This window comes from Hemitrygon akajei, unplaced genomic scaffold (assembly GCF_048418815.1).
Source record: "Hemitrygon akajei unplaced genomic scaffold, sHemAka1.3 Scf000054, whole genome shotgun sequence".
Lineage (NCBI taxonomy): Eukaryota > Metazoa > Chordata > Chondrichthyes > Myliobatiformes > Dasyatidae > Hemitrygon > Hemitrygon akajei.
Window position 1 is genome coordinate 4,362,182 of NW_027331940.1, and position 27,950 is coordinate 4,390,131.

The 27,950-nt window shown below is 42.9% G+C and overlaps 1 long non-coding RNA gene across 1 annotated transcript; it reads right to left on the reverse strand.

The window, feature by feature from the left end:
- Nucleotides 1-9,184: 9,184 nt before the first annotated feature.
- Nucleotides 9,185-25,109, reverse strand: LOC140721336 (uncharacterized). The gene is made up of 3 exons (XR_012097365.1): nucleotides 24,975-25,109; nucleotides 11,286-11,566; nucleotides 9,185-9,436 (listed from the first exon to the last, which is right to left on the reverse strand). It is a non-coding gene; the product is annotated as an uncharacterized lncRNA (long non-coding RNA).
- Between the last annotated feature and the right edge of the window lie 2,841 nt (nucleotides 25,110-27,950).

Sequence of the window (27,950 nt, forward strand, 5' to 3'; positions counted from 1 at the left end):
CGGGGTCAGACACAGGATGAAGCTCCCTCCCCACCGGCCCATTACACACCCGGGATCAGACACAGGGTGAAGCTCCCTCCCTACCGTCCCCTCACACACATCCGGGGTCAGACACAGAGTGAGGCTCACTCCCCACCGTCCCATCACACACACCCGTGGTCAGACACAGTGTACATCTCACTCCACACTGTCCCATCACACTCTCCACATGTCAGAAACAGTGAAGCTACTTCTACAGCGTCGCCATTGATGACATGATTAACCAATGGATGAACATGACCTTCTATCGACATCCACTCAATGGGAGCAGAGTAGATGTCGACAGGAAGCGTCCAACGCCTATTTCAATGTTGGAGACCTCCTTCCAGAAACGGAGTGGTTGCTTGTGGTAAAAGGGTGTCAGGTGGTTAGCACAAAAATATCCAAATTACACAATAAAAGGCCAACAAATTCAAGACGATAAAAGCAGAAAATGCCGAGGAAAACACAGAAGCTATCCAACACATTGCACAATCCTGCAACAGTTTAATTCAGTCTGATTTCTTACACAGGCTTTCCATGTCCATACCTCAGGGTTACCAGTTTTAGCTGAGAAAAGTGATAATAAACTTGCTACTGTACTGGAGTGAATGCAGAGGAGATTCGGCATGCAGATTCCTCCCGTGGAAATTTAGTCGAAATCGTCAGGTGAGATGACAATCGTTCCCTGGAGCAGAGTGGGGATCTGGGCTTTCCATAGCAATTTGCACAATTATCAGCAGAATGCATGATTTCTGCGGTGTTAAATATTTCTCCACAACAGGGTTTTCCAACGCGAAGGACAAGTGTAAGGTTTACTGTAAGTTCGTGCGGAATGTTGACTTTCTTTTTCGTTTTATTCTTGAGCAAAAGTAACGAATGGCTTACATATCTGCCGATTTTGTTTTAAACGTCCTCAGATCCTGAACAGCCCTATCATTGTCTAAAGGTGTGTGGCTGTAACGGGAGCGGGAGTATGGTGAAGAAAATGCTGGAATGAGCTGAGTAATTGTTAGGAGGTGGAGGTCGCGGGCTGCGGATGCCGAAGAGTCTGTTCCGGTGCTGTGTATATCTCGGGCTATAAAACAGTTTATTTCTCACCTCTGCCTCGTTCTCCGGTGACCGTCAGTTCCATAGTAACAAGATGAAAACACTGCGACCGCCTCTGAGAAGATCTTAGATATTCTGTTCATTAATTAGTTGAATAATTGACGTGAGTGGATATTTCGCTGCGCTGATGAACTGCTCTCTGAACTTGGACTGAGTTACCCCATAAAAAAAAGTGTCTGTGCAGCAACTTAATATCATCAGCATGAGTCCAGAATGTTGAAGTATGTACTCCGAATCGTTGTAATTATTTGGATCCAGTCCGGCGATGCTGTAATAAAGGAATTCGGCAACATACACAAACCACAGGATGATGAAGCTTCCGGAGATGGTGAGAAGTAAGATCACAGACCTCCTCCTGCTCTCCAACTCCGGGTCACTGCGGTTCTCCGCCTTGTTCTGACCCCTCAGCCCCTTACGGACGCGACTGGTCACTAAAATGTGTCTGACTGTCAGAGCGTTGAGCAGTAGTATTAACATGAACGGGAGTAATGGCATTAGAACTATGGTAAACCAGTCATATACCACCCACCCGGGATCCGTATGGTAGCCTGGCTTCGCAATACAGTCCCAGGGTATATTCTCAATCACTTTCACAGACTGATATATGAAGAAGACGGGCACATTTTTAAAACAGAACAGAACGCCGGTTGTTGTCAGAACCACAGCCGCAGTTTTCCCGGTGCAATACTTCGCTTTCCGCTTCTGACAACAAATGGCGACAAACCGATCAAATGTAAACATGACGGTGAACCAGACAGAACAGTGAGTAGCTGCCTCTGCCAGGACAGTGATCACACTGCACACGGGGGTGATGTCCAGGAAAGTCCCGGGGAAGTAATAATAACTGACGCGCCACAATATGACCTGAAAGATGATGGTTAGTAGATCCGCCGTTGCCATGGCCACCAGGTAGCGAGTAGTGCAGGTGGAGAGGCCGCACTTTCCCCGGGACAGGATCGCAATCGCCACTAAATTCACTGGGGGAACAGCAAACAGAAGGAGTGAATTACTGTCTCACCGATCAGTGGCTCTCAGGGCAGAGACAAGCTGGAAATTGAGAACAATCAAACTGTGCAGACAACTCATTTCTGGGGGTTTAAAAGGAGTAACGCGGGAATCTCAGATCCCTCTCACGAATGCATGCGGGGTGAACGGAGAAGGTACTCGATACTGGAAAAGGAACAGGGTTTGGGAAGGAGGCGTTATCAACGGATCGCCGAGAGCGCTTGAGAGAAATCAATATAAAACGCCCCCCGTCAGGTTTTGGACTGATGTGTAAAACCTGGATACCTCGGCAACTTTCTCAGCGATGCTGATTACCGCGTTCCTGTCACCTATGTCCTGGCACTCTCACTCTGCAGCGAAGTCCCACTCCCTCCGCCTCTGTCCATCTACAAAGTTCAAAGCAAATTCATTTCCACCGTTCCAATGCCTGCGTCTCCTTCTTGACTCCCCGTTTATCACCCGGAGACACCCCCGCCCCCCCCCCTCCACCCCGCACCTCCGCTTGGATGGCTTCTTTTAAATTCCGCAACTACCCTTGTCCGGGGTTTCTTCACACGCTCTCAACGAATCCGATCAGAAAGTTTCAATTTTCGTTTTTGAGGTTTATGCTTGACCCGCTGAACTTTAATGTATTTAGCATGCTAGTGCTTATATCATCAAAGACAGTGTCGGTACTCAAGACATCTTCCTCTTTTGGGGCCGCTCCGAATTACTTCAGCATTATTCTAAATGTTCCGAAGCATATTGTACAAGAACGGAGTATCGCGTGCACCTTACTCCATCTGACCCCTAACGGACACCGCTGGGCTTGCTCTTAACTCCTGCTTCACTTCACGGATAACAGGGCGTGGTAATAAACCCTGGTACAAAACACGCACACAGGCCCTTACTTGACTTATATTCGGAGTCTGACTTACAAATGCAATCGACCACTCTCCCCTGAATCTCAAAGTCCATTCGCTTCCCGCGTTCCCTTCAAATTTGCAGGTATTTCTTTAATCAGAGCACAATAACTTGAATTTTGAATTTAAAGCACGTTGCTCTAATGAAACGGTATAAAACCAAATAGCCGTAAAGGTGGCGAGCGCGCTGGATTATCGGGGTTTACTTGACAGCGACTTTGCATTGATAAATCACAACTGCCTGCTATGAATCTACAACATGAATCCATCTACCCGATCTTCCTCTCTACGGCCGCTTCAGCTGCCGGTTTACTTCCAGCAGAAGCCATGAATTAAAAAGGAAGGGAACTTCTGAACGAACGCAGAGATTGGTCGCAATGTGAACACCGCACTCTCTGACACTCCGACATCACAGCGCTGTCGGTCACTGAACGAGTCCACCGACCGCGCACACAAACTTAAAATGTTAATTTGCTTGTGTTCTTACCAGGAACACCGATCACGGCAATGACCAAGTACCATATCTTCCTCACACGGTAAATGGTTTCACGCATGCTGTCTGAGATTCAGCCTGTCTTCCAGCTGTCCGCGATCTCGCTGGAGAAACTCTGAGCTGACGAATCTCCACGGTCATTCATTAATACTCGCTCCATCACACGAGCTATTTAATATCACACAAGGCTGACGTGTTTTCCAACTGCTGGGGTTAAAGTAAACATGATGTCATTTAAGTAAACTCCCAAAAGTGATGAAATATGAATAGCTTGACACGAAATTACAAAATCTCAAAGATGAAGAAATGACGATTGCAGAAGTCAGTGACTGTTGTTGTGAAACACTCTCAGGCTCATCTCTCGGTTTCATGATTGTTATTGTTGATCTTGTCCATTCCGAGGATCCATGGACTTTGTCACCATAGACCAATGTTATACTGTCAATGGGCTGTCCTGTTTCAGTCTGGGAATTGTCTCCGTTATAGATCTTGCAATAGAAATATAAAATAAAGAATAAGATGTTTGTACGTTCCTGTAACATAGTGAAGAACCTTAAACTAATATCATATTCAGGCTCACGGAGATATTGAATGCACGTAAACGTTTAATCAGATTTACTGCAACACGCACAAAATGCTGGAGGAACTCAACAGGTTTGGCAGCATCTTTGGAAATGATTAATCTGTCGACATTTTTGGCCAAGACCTTGCTTCAAATCAATTAACAGTTTGTCGCACCTCACCTCCATCAACAGAAGCGAGATTTCCCAGTGGCAAACCATTTTCTTTCCGATCCCCATTCACGGTCCGATATGTTGACCAGTGGCTTCCTCTCGTGCCACAATGAGGCTACTCTCAGGCCGGATGTGCTACACCTCAAATTCCGTCCAGGTAGCCTGCAATCTCATGGCAAGAACATCGATTTCCGTTGAGTTCCGGTATTTTCCCCTCCTTCCTTTCCCCACTTCGGCCTCCTATCTCTCCGCCTGATCTACCTATCGCCTTCCCATGATTCCCCTCTTCCTTCCCTTTTCCTTGGATCCACTCTCCTCTCCTATCAGCTTCCTTCTTCTGCAACCCTTTGCCTTGTTCACCTATCATCACCCAGACTGTTATTTCGCCAACCTGGCAACACCCATTCCCTTCTAGCTTGCCCTTCCCTCTCCCCAAGAGGTTCATATTCTGCCATCTTCCGCCTTCATTTCTACCCCCTAATGAACAGTCTTGGCCCGAAACGACGTCTGTTTGTTCATTTCCATAGATGCTGCCTGACCTGCGGAGATACTTCCAGCGTTTTATATGTGAATACAATTGATATACATGCAGTCTTTCGTGTAGTAAACCAGCGGCCACCAATGCTCGCACCGGTATGAAGCAAAGTAATTCAACCGCCGTACACATGACCCTCGAATTGGGGCATATGTTTAAACCGAAATAGCATCTGCTTTCATTACATTTGTAACAACAATTGTTTGGCAGATACGCTAAATTGCCAGCGTTGTTGATAGTGTTGTAGACAATGGCATTTGCCAATTTGACACTTCCATTGTAAACACAACACAACATTGTTTATTCTGTTTATATGTTCCTAATATGCTACCTCGATTTACGTATGTATTGAATGGTCTGAACAGAATGGCTCATGAGAAGAGCCCTTCACTCTCTCTAGATACTCGTTGCAATAAATATCCAATGGGTCGTCGGTTGTGGCATTAAATTAGTCATTTTGACAGCTAGTCAGCGAAGGGCAGACAGGGGTCAATATTGATGTACGAGGTTACCTTCCATGGGTGAGTATGGCTGGGATATTCACAAAGAGTGACGGGGTTCTCGGGAGCGCTGATGTAGACACGAAGAAAGAAATGGAAGTACAAACATCAATAAAGGTATGGAAGCAGATTTACAATGGGGCATCCAATACGTTCTGAACAGATGCCGTCACGGATGGGAAAAGTCATGATGCAATAATATATAATAGTAGTCTGATTTTCTGCTCCCCGTGAGTGATGGACGTGATTGCTGTGGAGCCACTGCACAAGTGTTTCACCAGGAAATTGCCGAACATGGAACATTTCCGATAACAGCCGAGAATCTGTCATTCTCTCCTTGAAGCGGAGGACAAGGAGGTGCTTCACACAGAAGCTAAACAATTTTTAGCAACATACAGTGGCTTGCAAAAGCTTGGGGGAACCCCTGATAAAAATTTATGTTATTGTGAATAGTTAAGTGAAGAAAAGTTGAAATGATCTCCTGAAGTCATAAAGTTAATGATGATTTTTTTTCCAACATTTTAAGCAAGGTTAGTATATTATTTTTGTTTGTACCCACCACAAAGAGTCAACGCATAGGAAAGGTAATACTGGGGGAAAGTAATCCACGCTGGCCGGGCGCTCCTCGTCATCCTGATATAACCTTCAAGATCCCAACTTTGGTTCATTCACGTCCGCGATAGATGGTCTCCATAGAGTTGTCACTGCCTGTACTCCTGAAAACCTCTATTCCTCTCTTTCACTTATCACATTAATCTAGTAGCTTTCAGTGTCGTTGACTCAAACTTTCTGGCCCTTTCCCCCGACATGTGATCGTGGTAACTGATTTTGTCCTTCCCAACTCAGACTGGTTCAGGCCAAACACTCGGCGCAGACCACCAGGTCACAGGCTGTCCCTTCTCATCTGAAAATGTTTTGTTTTCAATCATCAAAAACAAAACAACTCATTGTGTCCACCTGTAGTTGCTTTAATGAAACCATCCCTGAGAACGGACCTCCATTCCTGCGATCACATGGCAAGAACAAAAGCATCTTCTTTGTCTATTTCCATTGCCTTTGCCTCGTTTCCGTTCACTGATTTGCAGATTATGGTTTTCTGAACAACATATATGTCCGTCTGTCGATATGCGTGTCTGCACATCTACCTATATATTCATCTATCTCTCTAACTATCTGGCCGTCTGCCGGTGTGCCTGTCCTCTGCCTGCCTGTTTCTCTGTCTCTTTGTCTGTGTAACTATATATCGTTCATCTACTTCTTCCCAGATATTGTGACTTTGATCAAGCGCAATCACAAGAGTGCGGACAATGAGAAGCCGTTTTGAATATTTATATACTTCTTTTCTCAATCTTACCGGATTGATATCCACAAGGTAGATACGCTGTGACATGGGAGTGATGTCAGTTCATCATTCAATTGTCACTTCAAGGGTATTTACAAAGGCCGACTGAATTCCATGATCCAGTAGACAGCGAGTCGGCAGAGTGTAATCCCTCACTTGCTGTCCCAGTTTTAACTGTATTGATGATATATGGATTGTTGGACATGGAGTACAACAATGAAGTGAAGGTTCACGTGAACTGGCTGCGAAAATGAATCACAGTGAGTGGACAATCAACTCAAATAAAAATACAAGTTCTCAGCCCTAATGTGGTGTCAGAACATACAACGTAATAATGTAAAAGAAAGAATCCGTTCTCCCTTATCAGACTGCCTGTTATTGCTGTCATATTTATTCATGGAAAGTCCCTGCATGAAGTCCTCGTACTGAGCGCTCAGGGCTCAATCGGAAGAGTTGCATTTTTCGTATTACTGCTTGAGACTTCGCCAATGGATTGTGTTTATATCGTTTTGTTAATTTTGAGTCTGAGTCTGAGCTGATTCCAGACTTTACTCTGCATTTGTGTTCATCCTGATCCAAACCTCTCTCGTTACTTTCACAAAATCCTACGGCTCCTGTGTCATCTAATCTCAAGATCGCTGTGTCGTTCGTCCCACAACCGATATAAAATTTGACCAGAAATTGATAGGACTTTTAAGTGGAAGCTAATCAACAAACTCCTAGTGGCCGCGAACGAAGCAACCTTGAATGGCTCCCCGAAAGTCTTTTGAATTTTGGAGGAAAATAAAATGCCCGTGAGAAACACAGACTACTTCAAGTCCAATACGCTGCACAGTAAAATTCTGAGGTCAAGACTTAATGTGATAGATGAAACTGTATGGTCGTAATTTTGCAACGTTGTGACATCCCGTCTCCACGAGCAATGAGTATCCTTGTTAATACACAAACACACACACACACATCCACACACACACACACACACACACACACACACACACACACACACACACACACACACACACACACACACACACACACACACACACACACACACACACAGAGTAGTAGATATTTAATGCATTTTTAGTTTCTTTTAATTGTTGGACTTGAATTATTTTTACACATTCACCAACCATATGTTAATCTTGCGATCAAATGCACGTGTTTGTTTAATCGAATCCATAATCACGAAGACTTAACGCACAGTCAAGCTAAGATTCTGTTTTAATCGGATAAGATATACAAATTCTGTTGCTCTACCCCGATGCAGCTTCATGGGGAGTAAATAAATATCCCCGAGTCTAAAAATACGTCAGTCACCTTGTCAAATTGAAATGCAATATTTACATTATTAGCACCACGTTTCAATTATAAATGACTTTTTTAATGACGACGTGCTTTATGGTACAGTCTATTGGAAGATAAAGCAATGCTTTGCAAACGTCTTCCCTAAATATTATTTATGTTTATTTATATTCTATTACATTTATATAATATTTATATTTATTTTAATATTTTTATAATATTATATAATTATAGCATTTATAGTCCTTTAGCGGATTTATTTCAATTACTAACGCTATTTTCTTCATCTCTGAGACGAGTGAATTCCGTAAAATCTGCAGGTGGTTGTGAATGACAGTATGATGGACACTTGGTTATGGAAATGTGTTTGACGTATGAGTTCGATTGGCATCTCAGGCTTACCGGGTCCGAATGCGCTGCTAAAGAGGAAATTAAGTGACAATAGTTGACAGGGAGGATTTCACTTTGAAGGCGACGAACAGCTGGTACTCTCGGATCAATCTAAAAAGGAATGATCATATTCAGAGTTCAAAGTAAATTTATTACGAAAGGAGCCACATGTCACCATACAGGTGGAAACGACTAGCTACATTTTTGCGGGCATACTCAAATGAATCCAGTAACCATAACCGAATCAATGAATGTCCGCACCAACAACGCTAAGCGAACGAGTGCAAAATACAACAAAATGTGCAAATACAAACATAGTAAATAATAAGAATAATTGAGACCATTAATAAGAAGTGTACGCTACTAAATTTAAGCGAGAGCACATCCTAGAAAAGACAAAAGTTTCAAAGGTTTCAAAAGCAGATTATACTTAGCGTCGGAGGAATGTGTACAATATACATCCTGAAATTGTTTTTCTTCATAAAAATCCTCGAAAACAGTGGAGTGTCCCAAAGAGTGAATGATAGTAAAATGTTACAACCACAGAGCACGTTCCCCGCAGCTCCTCCCTCCCACGCGTAAGCAGCAGCAAAGCAAAGATCCCACCCTACACCACCAGCAAAAAAAAAGATCGCCCCCCCAGCTAGCATTCAAACGTGCAGCAAAACATCAATAAAGACACAGACTTGCAGTACCCCAAAGAGTATTTTTTTTCACCCGCTGATTCGACATACCACAGGCTCTCTCTCTCCCTAATAAGGGAAAAAGATTTGGCCCCGAGAATCAAACACTCGCTGATTTATGGTGTTAATAATCTGTTGCTTCACTTTTTCTGCTCAAAGAACTCGGGTTTCTAGGCACACAGCCAACAGCCAACTTGCTGCTTTCGATCGTCTGCCGATCAGGAGACACAGATTTCCTGTAGAAGCACCAAACTCGAGTCCGCCCTCTTCCAGGGCCGCGAAATCCGGAAGCTCCGAAGGCGCCCTAATCTTGTAGGCCGAGTGGAAGAACGGCCAGTCGTGAGACCACGATGGCGGGTCCATTCCCGCAAATAATCGAAGTCAGCGTGTAACGTGAGACCAGGATCTTCAAAAAAAACCTAAAGGGGAACAACAGAGATATTAAACACAGAAACACAGCTACTTCCGAAGGTGCAAACAAATGAGTCGCCGTTAGACGCCATTTTCTCCTCAGCTACCGCCCCGTAATTACCACTATTGAAGAAAAAGTGAACCAATGGAAGAGCATAGTTCTTCATGGAAGACATCCCCACGATCTAAGCAAGCTCGATGAATTTTTTAAAAATTCCAAGAAAAATAAACAGACAATCGAAAGCATTACAGGACCCTGTAACCGCTCAACACAGTCTGAATAGTTACACAGCCACAATCAAATGCAAACATCGTTCATCTAAATCTGGCTTTAAAATGCAAAAGCTGGAAATGAAGTCACACCGCACATGCATACCATGTGATCCATTTTTAGAGTCTAAATACCACAAATTATATTATGTCAGATCAACTGATTGCAGATTGGACAATCCATAATAACGGGTCGGTGCGGTAGTACAGGATAAGTAAGCAAGGGCAACTTATTTAATAGATCTAGCCATTCCAAACACACATAAAATACAGAAATCAATAAGTGACAAATCCCAAAGAAGAGAACTCGGGGACGCGGATCTCAGTCTAATTTCACAAACACGCGAGATTTAACAGTCTCCGAATAACCAGCCTTACACGTGTTATATGTTCCTCACACCGGTTAGAAAAGATCAAACTGTCATCGAGATACCCTCACTATATAGCATTGTCATGGCACCGATGGGGCCGTAGTGTGGTTGCCATCTATTTAGTAAACACCTCAAGGAAGTCGGAACACTCGGGGGTGGGGACATATTTGACATCATCAGACGTCACAGACTCGGTAAATTAATGGAAAGTATTCTTAGAGATGGTATATATAATTATCTGGATAGACAGGGTCTGATTAGGAACAGTCAACATAGATTTGAGCGTGGAAAGTCATGTTTGACTAATCTTATGAATTTTTGCCATATTTCTTCATAGGCTTTCTACATATTTTGTCAAGAAACTTTCCTGAACGCACCAAACGTGGAAGCATTTTAAAGGGTACAGAGGAGATTTACCAGAATGCTGCCTGGTTTAGAGAGTATGGATTATGATCAGAGATTAAGGAAGCTAGGGCTTTACGCTTAGGAGTGAAGGAGGATGAGAGGAGACATGATAGAGGTGTACAAGATATTAAGAGGAATAGAGCTTGAACAGCCAGCACCTCTTCCCCAGGGCACCACTGCACAGTACAAGAGGACATGGCTTTTAGGTAATGGGAGGGATGTTTAAGGGGGATATTAGAGGAAGGGTCTTCACTCAGAGAGTGGTTGGTGCGTGGAATGCACTGCCTGAGTCAGTGGTGGAGGCAGATACACTAGTGAAGTTTAGGAGACTGCAAGACAGGTATATGTAGGAATTTAAGGTGGGGGGTTATATGGGAGGCAGTGTTTGAGGGTCGGCACAACATTGTTGGCCGAAGGGCCTGTAATGTCCTGTACTATTCTATGTTCTGTGTTCTAACAAACTCCACTCCATCTAAACCCCTAGCTCTAAGGAGATGCCAATCGATATTTGGGATATTAAAATCTCCCATCACGACAACTCTGTTCTTCTTACAACTTTCCAGGATCGGTTTCCCGATCTGCTCCTCGATATCCCTGTTACTATTGGGCCGCCTATAAAAAACACCCAGTAAAGTTATTGACCCGGTTCAGTATCTACAGAATGGAGTAACGAGCGGCGTCACGGGGAATGACGAGCTTCATGAAGATTTTGCACATTTCCTTGCACACGGAGTCTGGACTGAGTCTGTCACTTTAACGTTTATACAGCCTGACGGTGTCGGCACGTTATGTTGTCAGATATTACTGATACCCGTCTCAGTGTCGGCGTATTATTAATGAACACATCCGTAGCCTTCAAATAGAACACAATCCAGAGGTGTTGCAGTTCATATTGGATGGTTTTGATGAATTCAATGACAAAATTGATTTTGCTGTCAGCCGGAGAGACAGAGAACCCCAATACACATGCACAGATCCTGAATTCCGGTGCAAGATGTCTGACGTTGTGTACAGTTTAATCCAGGGCATGCTGCTCCCAGGTATTCAGTGCTGGTGACCACCCGTCCCGCTGGGTTACTGACGACGCTGAACCTGAGTGAAAATAAAATGGTAGATTCAGGATTGAAACTGGTGTCTGCGTCCCTGAGGAACCCAGAGTGTAAAATACAGAATCTGTGGTAAGTACCAGACTTTGGGACATCGTGTTTACAGTCACTTGGTGTCTGACACTGAATATTTATGTGATCACTAATTGTCTTACCGATAACCACTGGGAATTTGTACCGTCTCTTGTCTTTCTGTGTCCTTCACCTTCACTCCCTCTCATCTCAAGGTTGTTCAATGTCGGTCTTACTGATTCTGGTGCCGAGGGTCTCGGCTACGCTCTCAGTACAATAGGATCACTAACTGACCTGAACCTGAGTGATAATAACCTTGGAGATTCTGGAGTATAACTGATGTCTGCGGCTCTGAGTAACCCAGTGTGTAAAATACAGAAACTGTGGTAAGTACCAGACTGTGGGAGATTGTGTTAACAGTCACTCGGTGTCTGACACCGGACATTAATGTGATCAGTAATAGTGTTACTGATAAACACTGGGGATTTGTACCGTCTCCTGTCTCTCTGTGTCCTTCACTCTCACTCTCTCTCATCTCCAGGCTGAACGATGTCCGTCTCACAGATTCTGGTGCCGAGGATCTCGTCTCCGATCTCAGTACAAACCTATCACTGACGGTGCTGGATCTGGATTCAAACTGGCTAACAGACCGAACTTTCCCCGCTCTCCACCGCCTCATACTGACCCTCCCGATCGGATGAGTATTTGTGTTAATAATGCGATAAAATTTCAACCGATCCGTGGGTTTTCTGGCAATATTTGTCAATGTGTTTTATTGAAACATTACCCACTGTCCGGTTACAGACACTGTTGTGTAATATGTTTATTTCATCTGTATCCTTCCATCTGTTTCAATCTGCAGTACAATCAGTTCAGTCAGAAATAGAAGAAGGAACTGAGATCTCTACAGGAACCCAGACCCGGACTGAGAGTGAGATTGTGAACATCTGAATGTATGAACCGTGGTTTGGGATTGGGACATTTTGGCCGCTTCCGCGCCGTCCCCTTTAAAGCCACCCTCCCCTTTAACGGCCGCGCTCCGGGTTTCATTCCCAACTGTTCCAACGGACCCGGCTCCAGCCGAACGCTGTGACATTGAGGCAGCCCCGCAGTGAGGCTCATTCCTCATCCTCGCATCACTCACGGGGTCAAACGCACAGTATAACTCATTCGACCTGGTCTCCTCAGACACTGAGTGAAACTCTCTGCACGTTCCATTAGCATTCCGGGGATCACAAACACAATGAAAGTCGGTCCGCATCATCCCATCAAACACGCCCGGGGCCTGACAGAGAGTGAAGCTCCCGCGGCACAATCCCATTCCACACTCCTTGTGTCCGAAACAGAGAGCAGCTCCATCCGCATCATCCATCACACATTCCTCCGGGTCAGACGCAGAGTGAAATTCCGTATACACCGTCCAATCACTCACACCCGGTGTCAAACACTAAGTAACGATTTTTCCGCATCCTCGCTTCAACCAATCCCGGGGTCAGACACAGGGTGAAGCTCCCTCCCCACCGTCCCATCACACTCTCCACATGTCAGAAACAGTGAAGCTACTTCTACAGCGTCACCATGGATGAAATGATTATCCAATGGATGAACGTGACCTTCTATCGACATCCCCTCAATCGGAGCAGAGTAGATGTCGACAGGAAGCGTCCAACGCCTGTTTCAATGTTGGAGACCTCCTTCCAGAAACGGAGTGGGTGCTTGTGGTAAAAGAGTGTCAGGTGGTTAGCACAAAAATATCAAAATTACACAATAAAAGTACAACAAATTCAAGACGATAAAAGCAGAAAATGCCGAGGAATACACAGAAGCTATCCAACACATTACAGAATCCTGCAACAGTTTAATTCAGTCTAATTTCTTACACAGGCAGAAAGCAGTGGTAAGAGTCATTCACCAAAACCGTGCTTTACACTACAAACGGATGATACTGAAGGTACCATACATTAGTATTAATACAGATTTGTGGCCGAGTCCTACAATAATATTATGATTGATATTTTATTGCAGATAGGGCAGTACCCGATCCCCGTCCGGATATAATATTGCAGGGTAAACCAGTAAAGTCAACCTATAAAGAGGCATGACTATCCAAAACACGCAGAACACCACAGAAATCAGTAAGGGAAAGTCATCTGAACTATGCTGGCGTGAAAGTGGGAAATGAAAGATTCTGGTCCATGACCATTGCAATACATGATGTCCTTCCGGTTATAATATTACAGGATAAAGAAGCAAGAACAACGTACTTAATAGATACAACCATTCCAGATAACACACCACTTACAGATATTCGAAAAGCGAAGATACCCGAGATATGTTGACTTGAAAGGGGAAATAGAAAGTCCATGGTACACGAACAGGGTAAATATGATAGATAGACAGATAGATAGATAGATAGATAGATAGATAGATAGATAGATAGATAGATATATAGATAGATAGATAGATAGATAGATAGATAGATAGATAGATAGATAGATAGATAGATAGATAGATAGATAGACAGATAGATAGATAGATAGATACTTTATTCATCCCCATGGGGAAATTCAACTTTTTTCCAATGTCCCATACACTTGTTGTAGCAAAACTAATTACATACAATACTTAACTCAGTAAAAAAAAATATGATATGCATCTAAATCACTATCTCAAAAAGCATTAATAATAGCTTTTTAAAAGTTCTTAAGTCCTGGCGGTAGAATTGTAAAGCCTAATGGCATTGGGAAGTATTGACCTCTTCATCCTGTCTGAGGAGCATTGCATCGATAGTAACCTGGCGCTGAAACTGCTTCTCTGTCTCTGGATGGTGCTATGTAGAGGATGTTCAGAGTTATCCATAATTGACCGTAGCCTACTCAGCGCCCTTCGCTCAGTTACCGATGTTAAACTCTCCAGTACTTTGCCCACGACAGAGCCCGCCTTCCTTACCAGCTTATTAAGACGTGAGGCGTCCCTCTTCTCAATGCTTCCTCCCCAACGCGCCACCACAAAGAAGAGGGCGCTTTCCACAACTGACCTATAGAACATCTTCAGCATCTCACTACAGACATTGAATGACGCCAACCTTCTTAGGAAGTACAGTCGACTCTGTGCCTTCCTGCACAAGGCATCTGTGTTGGCAGTCCAGTCTAGCTTCTCGTCTAACTGTACTCCCAGATACTTGTAGGTCTTAACCTGCTCCACACATTCTCCATTAATGATCAATATTGGAAGTCTGATGTGTACAGGGTGAACAGGACCGGAGAGAGTACGGTTCCCTGCGGCGCCCCTGTGCTGCTTACCACCGTGTCAGACCTACAGTCTCCCAACCGCACATACTGAGGTCTATCTGTCAAGTAGTCCACTATCCAATCCACCATGTGAGAGTCTACTCCCATCTCCGTTAGTTTGTGCCTTAAGATCTTGGGCTGGATGGTGTTAAAGGCACTAGAGAAGTCAAGGAATGTAATCCTCACAGCACAACTGACCCCATCTAGGTGAGAGAGTGATTTGTGCAGCAAATACGTGATAGCATCCTCCACTCCCACCTTCTCCTTATACGCAAACTGAAGAGGATCCTGGGCCTGCCTGGTTTGTGGCCTCAGATTCTGTATTATCAGCCGCTCCATGGTCTTCATCACGTTCGACGTCAAGGCAACAGGTCTGAAGTCTTTCAACTCCTTTGGTTGTGGTTTCTTCGGTACCGGGACAATACAGGATGTTTTCCACTGTCTGGGTACTCTTTTCTGCTCCACGCTCATGTTGAAGATGCGCTGTAGTGGTTCTCCCAGCTCAGTCGCACAGGCCCTCAGTAATCGTGGGGAAACTCCATCCGGTCCGAAATATTGTCCGAATACTAATATCTACAATGGATATTATACCTAAGTCACCACACAATGGCATTAAACTATTACCCGGCAAAATCTATGTAAATCTCCCGAAAGCCACAATGTTAATCACCACGAGAATAGTCCAAAAGTTGCTAGCAATTGAGAAATAAGTGTGCTTTCCCATGTCCATACCTCAGGCTTTACCAGTTTTAGCTGCGAAAAGTGATAATAAACTTGCGACTGTACTAGAGTGAATGAAGAGGAGATCCGACATGCAGTTTCCTCCGGTGGAAATTTAATCGAAATCGTCAGGTGAGATGACATTCTTCCCCTGGAGCAGAGTGGGCATCTGGGTTTTCCATAGGAATTTGCACAATTATAATCAGAATGCATGATTTCTGCGGTGTTAAATATTTCTCCACAACAGGGTTTTCCAACGCGAAGGACGAGTGTAAGGTTTACTGTAATTTCGTGCGGGCTGTTGTGTTTCATTTTCGTTTTATTCTTGTGCAAAAGTAACGAATGGCTTACATATCTGCCGATTTGGTCTTAAATGTCCTCAGATCCTGAACAGCCCTATCATTGTCTAATGGGGTGTGTCTGTGTTACGTATTCAGGCAACAATAAATATAGATGAGTTAGGCAAGGGTTTTTATAACAAATAACACGTTTATTAAACACTGAAAACAAACCCCCTCAAAAGTAAACAAACCCAAACGTAACCGGAACTCAGCTGCTGTACGGCAAATTCACACTTCTTAATAGCGTTGCATGTTCAAACAGTTCTTAAAGCGGTATTGAAAAAAAAACAGTTCTTTTAAAGCGGTATGCCGGAAGTTCAAAAGCTCACAGTCCTTTTAAAAGGAGAGACTTTTTAAGACGATTTAAATTCTCTTCCACGTCGTTGTCCTTACCCCGGCGTCGAACTTTCCCACGAAGAATTTTATAAAATGTAATGGTTTAATGGCACTAACCTCTTCTTCCACACTCTGTCCTCAATCTCCCGCTATCTCAGCGGAGATTAACACGAGAACAGTCAACGAAATCCTTCCGAATGAGGATCAAATAAGGTCGAGACCAATCCACCGTCGAAAATCGATTCTCCTCGATTTTTATCTTCCAAACTTTTATCTTCACTCTCCACAGCAAAGAAACTGTTGGCGATGACCTTTTAAACTTTAGGCATTATATAAAACTTCATTTTACTACTAAACTGCGTCATCACATTAAATCACGCAGGTACATGAAGTCAGCTTGGCAAATCCCGCCACGAACTGCCTCACCTGACAGGGTTGGTCTTCCTTTTATACCCTGTAAAAAAAAACCTGTCACATGACCTCTACTGGCGGGAAAATGACGTCACTCCACCATCACAAGACCATTACCTCATATCCAGTATAACTTCAACCCCAGTCACGTGACAAGGGTACCACTGTCACGTGTCACGGGTACGTAACACCTCCCTCCAAAAAAAACATTTTTGGTCTGACAAGAACAAAAATTTTAGCAATTACTTACAAGAAAAAACAAATGTATAAATTATATAACATACACAGTATACAATACCATCATATAACATCTTAAAACATACAATACAGTAGGAGTGTTACAATAAAAAAAACACTCCAAAAAAAAATTACATTGTACATTCAACATCGAGATAGACAATCAGCAACCATATTATCTTTACCTTTAACATGAGTTATCACAATATTGTACTCTTGTAACATCAAACTCCAATTCAACAATCTTCTGTTTTTGTTTTTCATCTTACTCAGAAAAACTAACGGATTATGATCAGTGTAAACAATAAGTGGTTTTTGAGTTGTACCAACATATACCTCAAAATATTCCAAAGCCAAAACAAGAGATAACAATTCTTTCTCTATTGTTGAATAGTTTCTTTGATGCTTATTAAATTTCTTAGAAAAGTAAGCTACTGGATGATCAACCTCATCACCCTCATTCCTTTGCATCAATACTGCTCCCGCAGCTTCATCACTAGCATCTACAGCTAATAAAAAAGGTTTTCCAAAGTCAGGTGCCTTAAGCACAGGTTGTTGACATATCATTGTTTTCAATTTTTCAAATGCTTCCTGACAAGGCACTGTCCACACAAACTTCACATTCTTCTGCAGAAGGTTAGTTAATGGAAGGACAACATTAGCAAAATTCTTACAAAATTTTCGATAATATCCTACCATTCCCAAAAATCTTCTGAGAGTATTTTTTCCCCGTCGGAGTGGGAATCTCTAAAATTACCTGAACTTTTGCCTGAACAGGAGCTACCTTACCTTGACCTACAACATAACCAAGGTAAGTCACAGTGGCATGTCCAAATTCACTCTTGGCTAAATTAATAGTCAAGTTAGCTTTTGAAAGCTTTTCAAACAATTTCTCCACCGCAATTATGTGTGCTTCCCAAGTATCATTTCCTGTCACTAAATCATCAATAAAAGCATCAGTATCTTTCAATCCCTGAATCATAGAGTTAATCATCCTCTGGAAAGTACCTGGGGCATTCTTCATCCCAAATGGAAGAACATTATACTCATATAACCCAGATGGAGTTACAAATGCAGAAATCTCTCTACCTCTGTCCGTTAATGGAACACATCAATACCCTTTCAATAAATCAATCTTTGTAAGGAACTTTGCTTTTCCAACCTTATCTACACAATCATCTACTCTAGGAATTGGATATGCATCTGTTTTTGTTACAGCATTCACCTTCCTATAGTCCGTACAAAACCTAATACTACCATCAGGTTTTGGCACCATAACACATGGCGAACTCCAATTCGAGTTAGAATGTCTAATAATATCATTCTCTAACATGTATTCAATTTCTTTCTCAGCAAGTTCACATTTTTCCATGTTCATCCTATATGGATGTTGTTTAATAGGTTTGGCATCTCCAACATCTACATCATGTGAAGCTATAGTAGTCTTTCTCGGAACATCTGGAAACAAATCCTTATACTTAAAAATCAATTCCTTCATCTGTTGTTTCTGCTCTAGCTGTAAATGTACTAATTTCTCATCCATATTTTCCAAAATGGTCGAATTAGGTAAACTAACAGAAACAATGTTAGATTTAGAATGAAAGTCAGATGAATCATCTATCATGTTCCCAGTTAAATCAAACTCATTCTCACTAACCACAACAGTCACAGTATCAGATTGTTTCTCAAAATATGGTTTAACCATATTTATGTGGCAAAGTTGTGTTGACCTTCTACGATCTGGAGTTTTTATTACGTAATCCACATCATTGATTCTAGACACAATTTCATAAGGACCATGAAATCTAGCTTTTAAAGGATTTGTCTGCACTGGGAAAAGAACCAACACCTTATCTCCAGGCTTAAACATCGTCATCCTAGCTTCCTTATCATACCAAGTTTTCATTTTCTCCTGAGCCAACTTTAAATTTTCCCTGGCTAAACTACAAGCTTTATGTAACCTGTCCTTAAATTTCAAAACATAGTCCAACAAATTAGTATGCACTTCCTTACTAATCCACTGTTCCTTCAATAAAGCTAAAGGTCCTCTAACTCTATGCCCAAACACAAGTTCAAATGGCCTAAAACCTAAAGAATCCTGTTCCGATTCCCTTACTGCAAATAAAAGTAAGTTTATACCCTCATCCCAGTCACTTTCATTTTCCACAAAATATGTCCTAATCATATTCTTGAGAGTAGAATGAAACCTCTCCAAGGCACCTTGCGATTCTGGATGGTATGCAGACGAAGTGATTTGCTTAGCTCCCAATTTATAAACTATCTGTTGAAACAATCCAGACATAAAATTACTGCCTTGATCAGTTTGTATTTCCTTAGGCAATCCAAAATAAGTAAAGAATTTTATAAGAGCCTTCTTCACAGTTTTAGCTTTTATATTCCTAAGTGGTACTGCCTCTGGAAACCTAGACGAAGTACACATGATAGTCAACAAATACTGATAACCAGTTTTTGTCTTTGGTAATGGACCAACACAATCTACAATAACTTTAGAAAACGGTTCACCAAATGCTGGAATAGGTTGTAATGGAGCTACTGGTGTAACCTGATTTGTTTTACCCACAATTTGACAAGTATGGCACGTCTTACAAAACATCGCCACATCTTTTCTTAGACCAGGCCAGTAAAAAATGTTTTAAAATCTTGTCCACAGTTTTCTTTACCCCTTGATGTCCACTTAAAGGCACACTATGAGCTAAAGTCAAAATCTCATTCCGATAAACTTTAGGAACAACTACCTGATAAACAACATTCCATTCCTCACTTGCAGGAATTGTAGGCGACCTCCACTTCCTCATCAACACTCCTTTTTCCAAATAATATCCTACTGACACCGTCTCAATTTCACTACCTAGTAAAGCTTGTTCCCTTAATTTTATAATCTCAGGATCTCTATTCTGCTCTGCTATCATCTCCTTCCGAGACAGAGATAAATCTTCATAGTCAGACTTACTCCCAGAATCTTGTTCAAACAACGAAGGTAAGAAAGTCTCTGACACATCCTCAAAACTCGAATCCTGAGTTGAACAGTCATGAGTAACAACCTCATTCTGCACATCAATTTTTTTAGCCATAGCTCTAGTCACAACACAGGAAAAATCTGTGTTAGAATTCACCTCTGGTTCCTCTGACTCCATTGTCAAATGCACTTCAGGAAAAACTTGTCCATCTGCCAAGTCATTACCTAACAATAAAGAAATACCCTTCACAGGTAAGCTATGCTGTAAACCTACTTTAACAAATCCTGTAACTAACCCTGACTTTAAATTTACTTCATGTAAATGTACAGGCATAAAATCACTTCCAACACCTCTTATGTAATTTACCTCACCAGTATCACTCTCTTCATTAAACTTCAACACACTATCTAACATCAGTGATTGAGAAGCTCCAGTATCCCTAAGAATTTTTATTGGCACCAGAGTAGATCCTTCTTTCAAGGATACAAACCCTTCAGTTATAAAATGATCATATCCCTTTCTAACTTGGTCAGACTCTAACAAATGCTCATTTGTGTTTACCAAACACTGTAACTTTACAGGTGCTTCAGTATGTTGCACACAAGCATCTGGAACTGCTTCCTTCTCTTTCTTTTTCAATTTGAAACAGTTAGCTACTACATGGCCAGACTTCTTACAATAGTTACAAATAAGACCAAACTGTCTTTCCTTCACAGGTTTTCCTTCCTCCTTACCTCTCAGTAATCTCTGATTTAATTTCTGATTTACCTTGAGTCTCCATATTATTTTTCCTCTTAAAAATTCTACCCTGAGGAAATTTATTCTTACGGATTAAAACATACTCATCAGCTAATCTAGCACAGTCCTGCAATTTATCAGTATCCCTCTCATTTAAGTAGGTCCTTACTTCAACAGGAATGCTTCTTTTAAATTCCTCCCTTAAAATCAGCTCTTTCAATGTATCATAGTCCTCATTTACATTTTTAGAAGAAACCCATCTCTCAAAACACATAGCTTTATCATAGGCAAATTCCACATAAGTCTTTACCACAGACTTTTTCAAACTCCTGAATCTTTCCCTATAAGCTTCTGGGACTAATTCGTATGCTTTGAGAATATTCGTTTTCACAATATCATAATCTAATGCTTGCGCAGCAGTTAAAGCTGTGTAAACTTGTTGTGCTTTGCCTTTAATCACACTCTGTAACAACACTGACCATTTATCTTTCGGCCACTCTGACATCCGAGCAATAGTTTCAAAATGTTGAAAATATCTTTCCACTTCTGTTTCACTAAATGGAGGGACCAATTTAATTTCTTGGCTAGCAACAAACGGTTTTTTTAGAATCAGAAGACTGATCCCCAGACCTTAATTTCGCCATTGCATATTCAAAATCTCTCTGCTTCTGTTCAGATTCCAATTTACACCGCTCTAACATCATTTGTTCGATTTGCAACTGCATCTCCAGATTACTTATTGGAAACGATTCTAAAATCGATTCATCAAAATCACCCGAAGCCACAAAATGTGATGCGATTTTTCTCTGTATTACAGCTTTTGATGTAGTCGCCAAAATACCTTTAAGTTGCAATCTCTTAGCAATCTCAGATACTTCAGTTTTTTTCGCCTCCGCTAAAAAATCCGCGTCTGGCGAAGCCAGAAACTCATCAATATTCATCGTTACCGAATACTACTCACAAGCCAATCAAACAAAAGAATCGAGTATTCCCCGTTACCAAAACACCGACTCAAAATTCAACAAGCATTCTAAACTCAAACGATCCAAATCCGGACGTAGCCCCCATAATTAGGGTACGTATTCAGGCAACAATAAATATAGATGAGTTAGGCAAGGGTTTTTATAACAAATAACACGTTTATTAAACACTGAAAACAAACCCCCTCAAAAGTAAACAAACCCAAACGTAACCGGAACTCCGCTGCTGTACGGCAGATTCACAGTTCTTAATAGCGTTGCATGTTCAAACAGTTCTTAAAGCGGTATTGAAAAAAAAAAACAGTTCTTTAAAGCGGTATGCCGAAAGTAAACAGTTCTTTAAAGCGGTATGCCGAAAGTTCAAAAGCTCACAGTCCTTTTAAAAGGAGAGACTTTTAAAGACGATTTAAATTCTCTTCCACGTCGTTGTCCTTCCCCCGGCGTCGAACTTTCCCACGAAGAATTTTATAAAACGTAATGGTTTAATGGCACTAACCTCTTCTTCCACACTCTGTCCTCAATCTCCCGCTATCTCAGCGGAGATTAACACGAGAACAGTCAACGAAATCCTTCCGAATGAGGATCAAATAAGGTCGAGACCAATCCACCGTCGAAAATCGATTCTCCTCGATTTTTATCTTCCATACTTTTATCTTCACTCTCCACAGCAAAGAAACTGTTGGCGATGACATTTTAAACTTTAGGCATTATATAACACTTCATTTTACAACTAAACTGCGTCATCACATTAAATCGCACAGGGACATGAAGTCAGCTTGGCAAATCCCGCCACGAACTGCCCCACCTGACAGGGTGGGTCTTCCTTTTATACCCTGTAAAAAAACCTGTCACATGACCTCTACTGGCGGGAAAATGACGTCACTCCACCAACACAAGACCATTACCTCATGTCCAGAATAACTTCAACCCCAGTCACGTGACAAGGGTACCACTGTCACGTGTCACGGGTACGTAACAGTCTGTAACGGGAGCTGAATTATGGTGAAGAAAATGCTGGAATGAGTTTAGTAATAGTTAGGAGGTGGAGGTCGCGGGCTGCGGATGCCGAACAGTCTGTTTCCGTGCTGTGTCTATCTCGGGCTATAAAACAGTTTATTTCTCACCTCTGCCTCGTTCTCCGGTGACCGTCAGTTCCATAGTAACAAGATTAAAACACTGCGACGGCCTCTGAGAAGATCTTAGATATTTTGTTCATTAATCAGTTGAATAATTGACGTGAGCGGATATTTCGCTGCGCTGAAGAACTGCTCTCTAAACTTGGACTGAGTTACCCCGTAAATAAACGTGTTTGTGCAGCAACTTAATAGCATCAGCATGATTCCACAATGTTGAAATATGTATTCCGACTCATTGTAATTATTTGGATCCAATCCGGCAATGCTGTAATAAAGGAATTCGGCAACTTTTACCAACCACAGGATGATGAAGCTTCCGGAGATGGTGAGAAGTAAGATCACAGACCTCCTCCTGCTCTCCATCTCCGGGTCACTGCGGTTCTCCGCCTTGTTCTGTCCTCTCAGCCCCTTACGGACGCGACTAGTCACTAAAATGTGTCTGACTGTCAGAACGTTGAACAGTAGTATTAACACGAACGGGAGTAATGGCGTTAGAACTGTGCTAAACCAGTCATATCCCACCCACCCGGGATCCGTATAGTAGCCTGGCTTCGCAATACAGTCCCAGGGTATATTCTCAATCACTTTCACAGACTGATATATGAAGAAGATGGGCACATTTTTAACACAGAACATAACGCCGGTTGTTGTCAGAACCACAGCCGCAGTTTTCCCGGTGCAATACTTCGCTTTCCGCTTCTGACAACAGATGGCGACAAACCGATCAAATGTAAACATGACGGTGAACCAGACAGAACAGTCAGTGGCTGTCTCTCCCAGGACAGAGATCACACTGCACACGGGGGTGATGTCCAGGAAAGTCCCGGGGAAGTAATAATAACTGACGCGCCACAATATGACATTAAAGATGATGTTTAGTAGATCCGCCGTTGCCATGGCCACCAGGTAGCGTGTGGTGCAGGTAGAGAGGTCGCACTTTCCTCGGGACAGGATCACAATCGCCACTAAATTCACTGGGGGAACAGCAAACAGAATGAGTGAATTACTGTCTCACCGATCAGTGGGTCTCAGGGCAGAGACAAGCTGGAAATTGAGAACAATCAAACTGTGCAGACAACTCATTTCTGGGGGTTTAAAAGGAGTAATGCGGGAATCTCAGATCGCTCTCACGAATGCATGCGGGGTGAACGGAGAAGGTACTCGATACTGGAAAAGGAACAGGGTTTGGGAAGGAGCCGTTATCAACGGATCGCCGAGAGCGCTTGAGAGAAATCAATATAAATCTCCCCCCGTCAGGTTTTGCACTGATGTGTAAAACCTGGGTACCTCGGCAACATTCTCAGCGATGCTGATTACCGCCTTCCTGTCACCTATGTCCTGGCACTCTCACTGTGCAGCGAAGTCCCGCTCCCTCCACCTCTGTCCATCTACAAAGTTCAAAGCAAATTCATTTCCACCGTTCCAATGCCTGCGTCTCCTTCTTGACTCCCCGTTGGTCACCCGCACACAGCACCCTCCTCCCCCACCTCCGCTTGGATGGCTTCTTTTAAATTCCGCAACTACCCTTGGCCGGGGTACCTACACACGAATCCGATCAGAAAGTTTCAATTTTCGTTTTTGAGGTTTATGCTTGACCCGCTGAACTTTAAAGTATTTAGCACGCTAGTGCTTATATCATCAAAGACAGTGTAGGTACTCCAAGAGATCTGTCTCTTTTGGGGCCGCTCCGAATTACTTCAACATTATTCTAAATGTTTCAAAGCAATCGGAGTCTGACATACAAATGCAATCGACTACTCTCCCGTGAATCTCAAAGTCCATTCGCTTCCCGCGTTCCCTTCAAATTTGCAGGTATTTCTTTAATCAGAGCACAATACCTTGAATTTTGAATTTAAAGCACGTTGCTCTAATGAAACGGTATAAAACCAAATAGCCGTAAAGGTGGCGAGCGCGCTGGATTATCGGGGTTTACTTGACAGCGGCTTTGCATTGATAAATCACAACTGCCTGCTATGAATCTACAAAATGAATCCATCTACCCGATCTTCCTCTCTACGGCCGCTTCAGCTGCCGGTTTACTTCCAGCAGAAGCCATGAATTAAAAAGCAAGGGAACTTCTGAACGAACGCAGAGATTGGTCGCAATGTGAACACTGCACTCTCTGACACTCTGACATCACAGCGCTGTCGGTCACTGAACGAGTCCACGGACCGCGCACACAAAACTTAAAATGTTAATGTGCTTGTGTTCTTACCAGGAACACCGATCACGGCAATGACCAAGTACCATATCTTCCTCACAAGGTAAATAGTTTCACGCATGCTGTCTGAGATTCACCCTGTCTTCTAGCTGTCCGCGATCTCGCTGGAGAAACTCTGAGCTGACGAATCTCCACGCTCACTCATTTATACTCGCTCCATCACACGAACTATTTAATATCACACAAGGCTGACGTGTTTTCGAACAGCCGGGGTTAAAATAAACATGATGTCATTTAAGTAAACTCCCAATAGTGATGAAATATGAATAACCTGACACGAAATTACACAATTTCAAAGATGAAGAAATGACGATTGGAGAAGTCAGTGAATGTCGTTGTGTAACAATCTCAGGCTCATCTCTCGGTTTCATGATTGTTATTGTTGATCTTGTCCATTCTGAGGATCCATGGACTTTGTCACCATAGACCAATGTTATACTGTCAATGGGCTGTTCTGTTTCACTCTGGGAATTGTCTCGGTTATAGATCTTGCAATAGAAATATAAAATAAAGAATAAGATACTTGCACGTTCCTGTTACATAGTGAAGAACCTTAAACTAATATCATATTCAGGCTCACGGAGATATTGAATGCACGTAAACGTTTAATCAAATTTACTGCAAAATGCTGGAGGAACTCAACAGGTTAGGCAGCATCTTTGGAAATGGTTAATCTGTCGACCTTTCTGGCCAAGACCTTTCTTCAAATCAATTAACACTTCGTCGCACCTCACCTCCATCAACAGAAGCGAGATTTCCCAATGGCAAACAATTTTTTTCCGATCCCCGTTCACGGTCCGATATGTCGACCCGTGGCTTCCTCTCGTGCCACAATGAGGCTACTCTCAGGCCGGATGTGCTACACCTCAAATTCCGTCCAGGTAGCCTGCAATCTCATGGCAAGAACATCGATTTCCGCTGAGTTCCGGTATTTTCCCCTCCTTCCTTTCCCCACTTCGGCCTCATCTCTCCGCCTGATCTGCCCATCGCCTTCCCATGACGCCCCTCTTCCTTCCCTTTTCCTTGGATCCACTCTCCTCTCCTATCAGCTTCCTTCTTCTGCAACCCTTTGACTTGTTCACCTATCATCACCCAGACTGTTATTTCGCCAACCTGGCGACACCCATTCCCTTCTAGCTTGTCCTTCCCTCTCCCCAAGAGGTTCTTATTCTGCCATCTTCCTCCTTCCTTTCTACCCCCTAATGAATGGTCTTGGCCCGAAACGTCGTCTGTTTGTTCATGTCCATAGATGCTGCCTGACCTGCGGAGACACCCCCAGCGTTTTATATGTGAATACAATTGATATACATGCAGTCTTTTGTGTAGTAAACCAGCGGCCACCAATGCTCGCACCGATGTGAAGCAAAGTAATTCAACCGCCGTACACATGACCCTCGAATTTGTGTATAGGACTGCCAATTTATGGCGGGTTTCAACAATGTCAATGACGCCACATCGGGAGCACACGGCAAAATAGATGACCCCAGCAGATTCGCAGGTGAAGTGCTCCTGGAAGGACTGTTTTGTGTCTGAATGGAGGTGAGGGAGCAGGTGTATGGGTAGGTGTAGCACTTATGCCGCTTGCAGGGATAAGTGGCTGGAGGGAGATTAGTGAGGAGGGATGAATGAACAAGGCCATTGTGGAGGGAGTGATTCCTGTTGAAAGAAGAAGGTGGGGTGGGCGAGGAAGGAAAACATATGTTTAGTTGTAAGATCTCTTTGGAGATGGTGGAAGTTGCAGAGGCTGAAGGGGTGGTAGGTAAGGACATGAGGAACTCTATCACTATTACGGTGGGAGGAAGATGGGGTGAGCACAGAGTACGGGAAATGTGAGTGAGGACAGCATCAATAGTGGAGGGAGGACAGCATCCGGGAACAGATGCAGCGGAAACAATGAAACTGAGAAAAGGGTCTGGCATTTTACAGGTGATAGGTTGGGAAGAGGTATGGTCGAGATTATCATGGGAATCAGTAAGTTTATAAAGGATGTTGGTTGACAACCTGGCTGCAGAGATGGAGAGATCAGGAAAGCGCACGGATGTGTCAGAGATGGAACAGCTTACACCAAATAGATCTTGGCAGGCTAGTGTAGACACTGCAGGAGCCCTGGCAGACACGGATGTTGCTGGCATTTAAGGAACTGAGTTACAGGGGTAGATTGAACAAGTTAGAAATTGATTCCGTGAAGCACAAGGGATTATGATGCTAGCAGAGCTTCCCAAAATTTTATGCCACAGACCCCTACTATTAACCTTTGCTTTTGTGGACCCCAGACTGCGAACCCCTGCCAGACGTATACAAACTATGATGTAGAGGTATACAAACTAGGATGAATGAATTTAGGATTTTGCCACTCAGTTTGGGTGGGATCAAGGGTTTAGGGTAAAAAGTGCAATATTTTCGGGGAATCAGAGGAGGAACTACTTCACTCAGAGGCTGACACGAATGCGGATGCAAGTTCAATTGCAACGTTTAAGAGAATTTTGTATGGATACCTGGTTGAGGGAGGTATTGAGGGCTATGATCTGGGCGCATGTGGATGGGTCTAGGCGGAGAATGGCACAGACTGTTTCGGTTCTGTAAGAGAATGGATTTAAATTGAGCGTCCGACAGAAGTCCATTTCCCAAGAGAATTAAATAATTTTAACGTAATATTCTAAACAACCTGCAAATACAAGAAACACTCAACAGATAAAGAGTATCTGCGGAGAGAGAAAAACAATTTTAATGCTTCAACTCCAACAATCTGTGTCGGAATGGCTTCAAACATTTCCTGACTTGATTTCAGGTCTCCAACAACTTGACTGTTTCTTTAATTTCCAGTTGCTCACAGAGTAAGTGGGAATTTCCAAACACGGTGAGGATACTGAAACCGAGGGAGATAACTAACGATGCAATCACTGAACAGCTCATTCCAAGTACTCACTAGCTCTGTGTATTGAGATCATCTCGCAGGTCTCTCCTATCTCT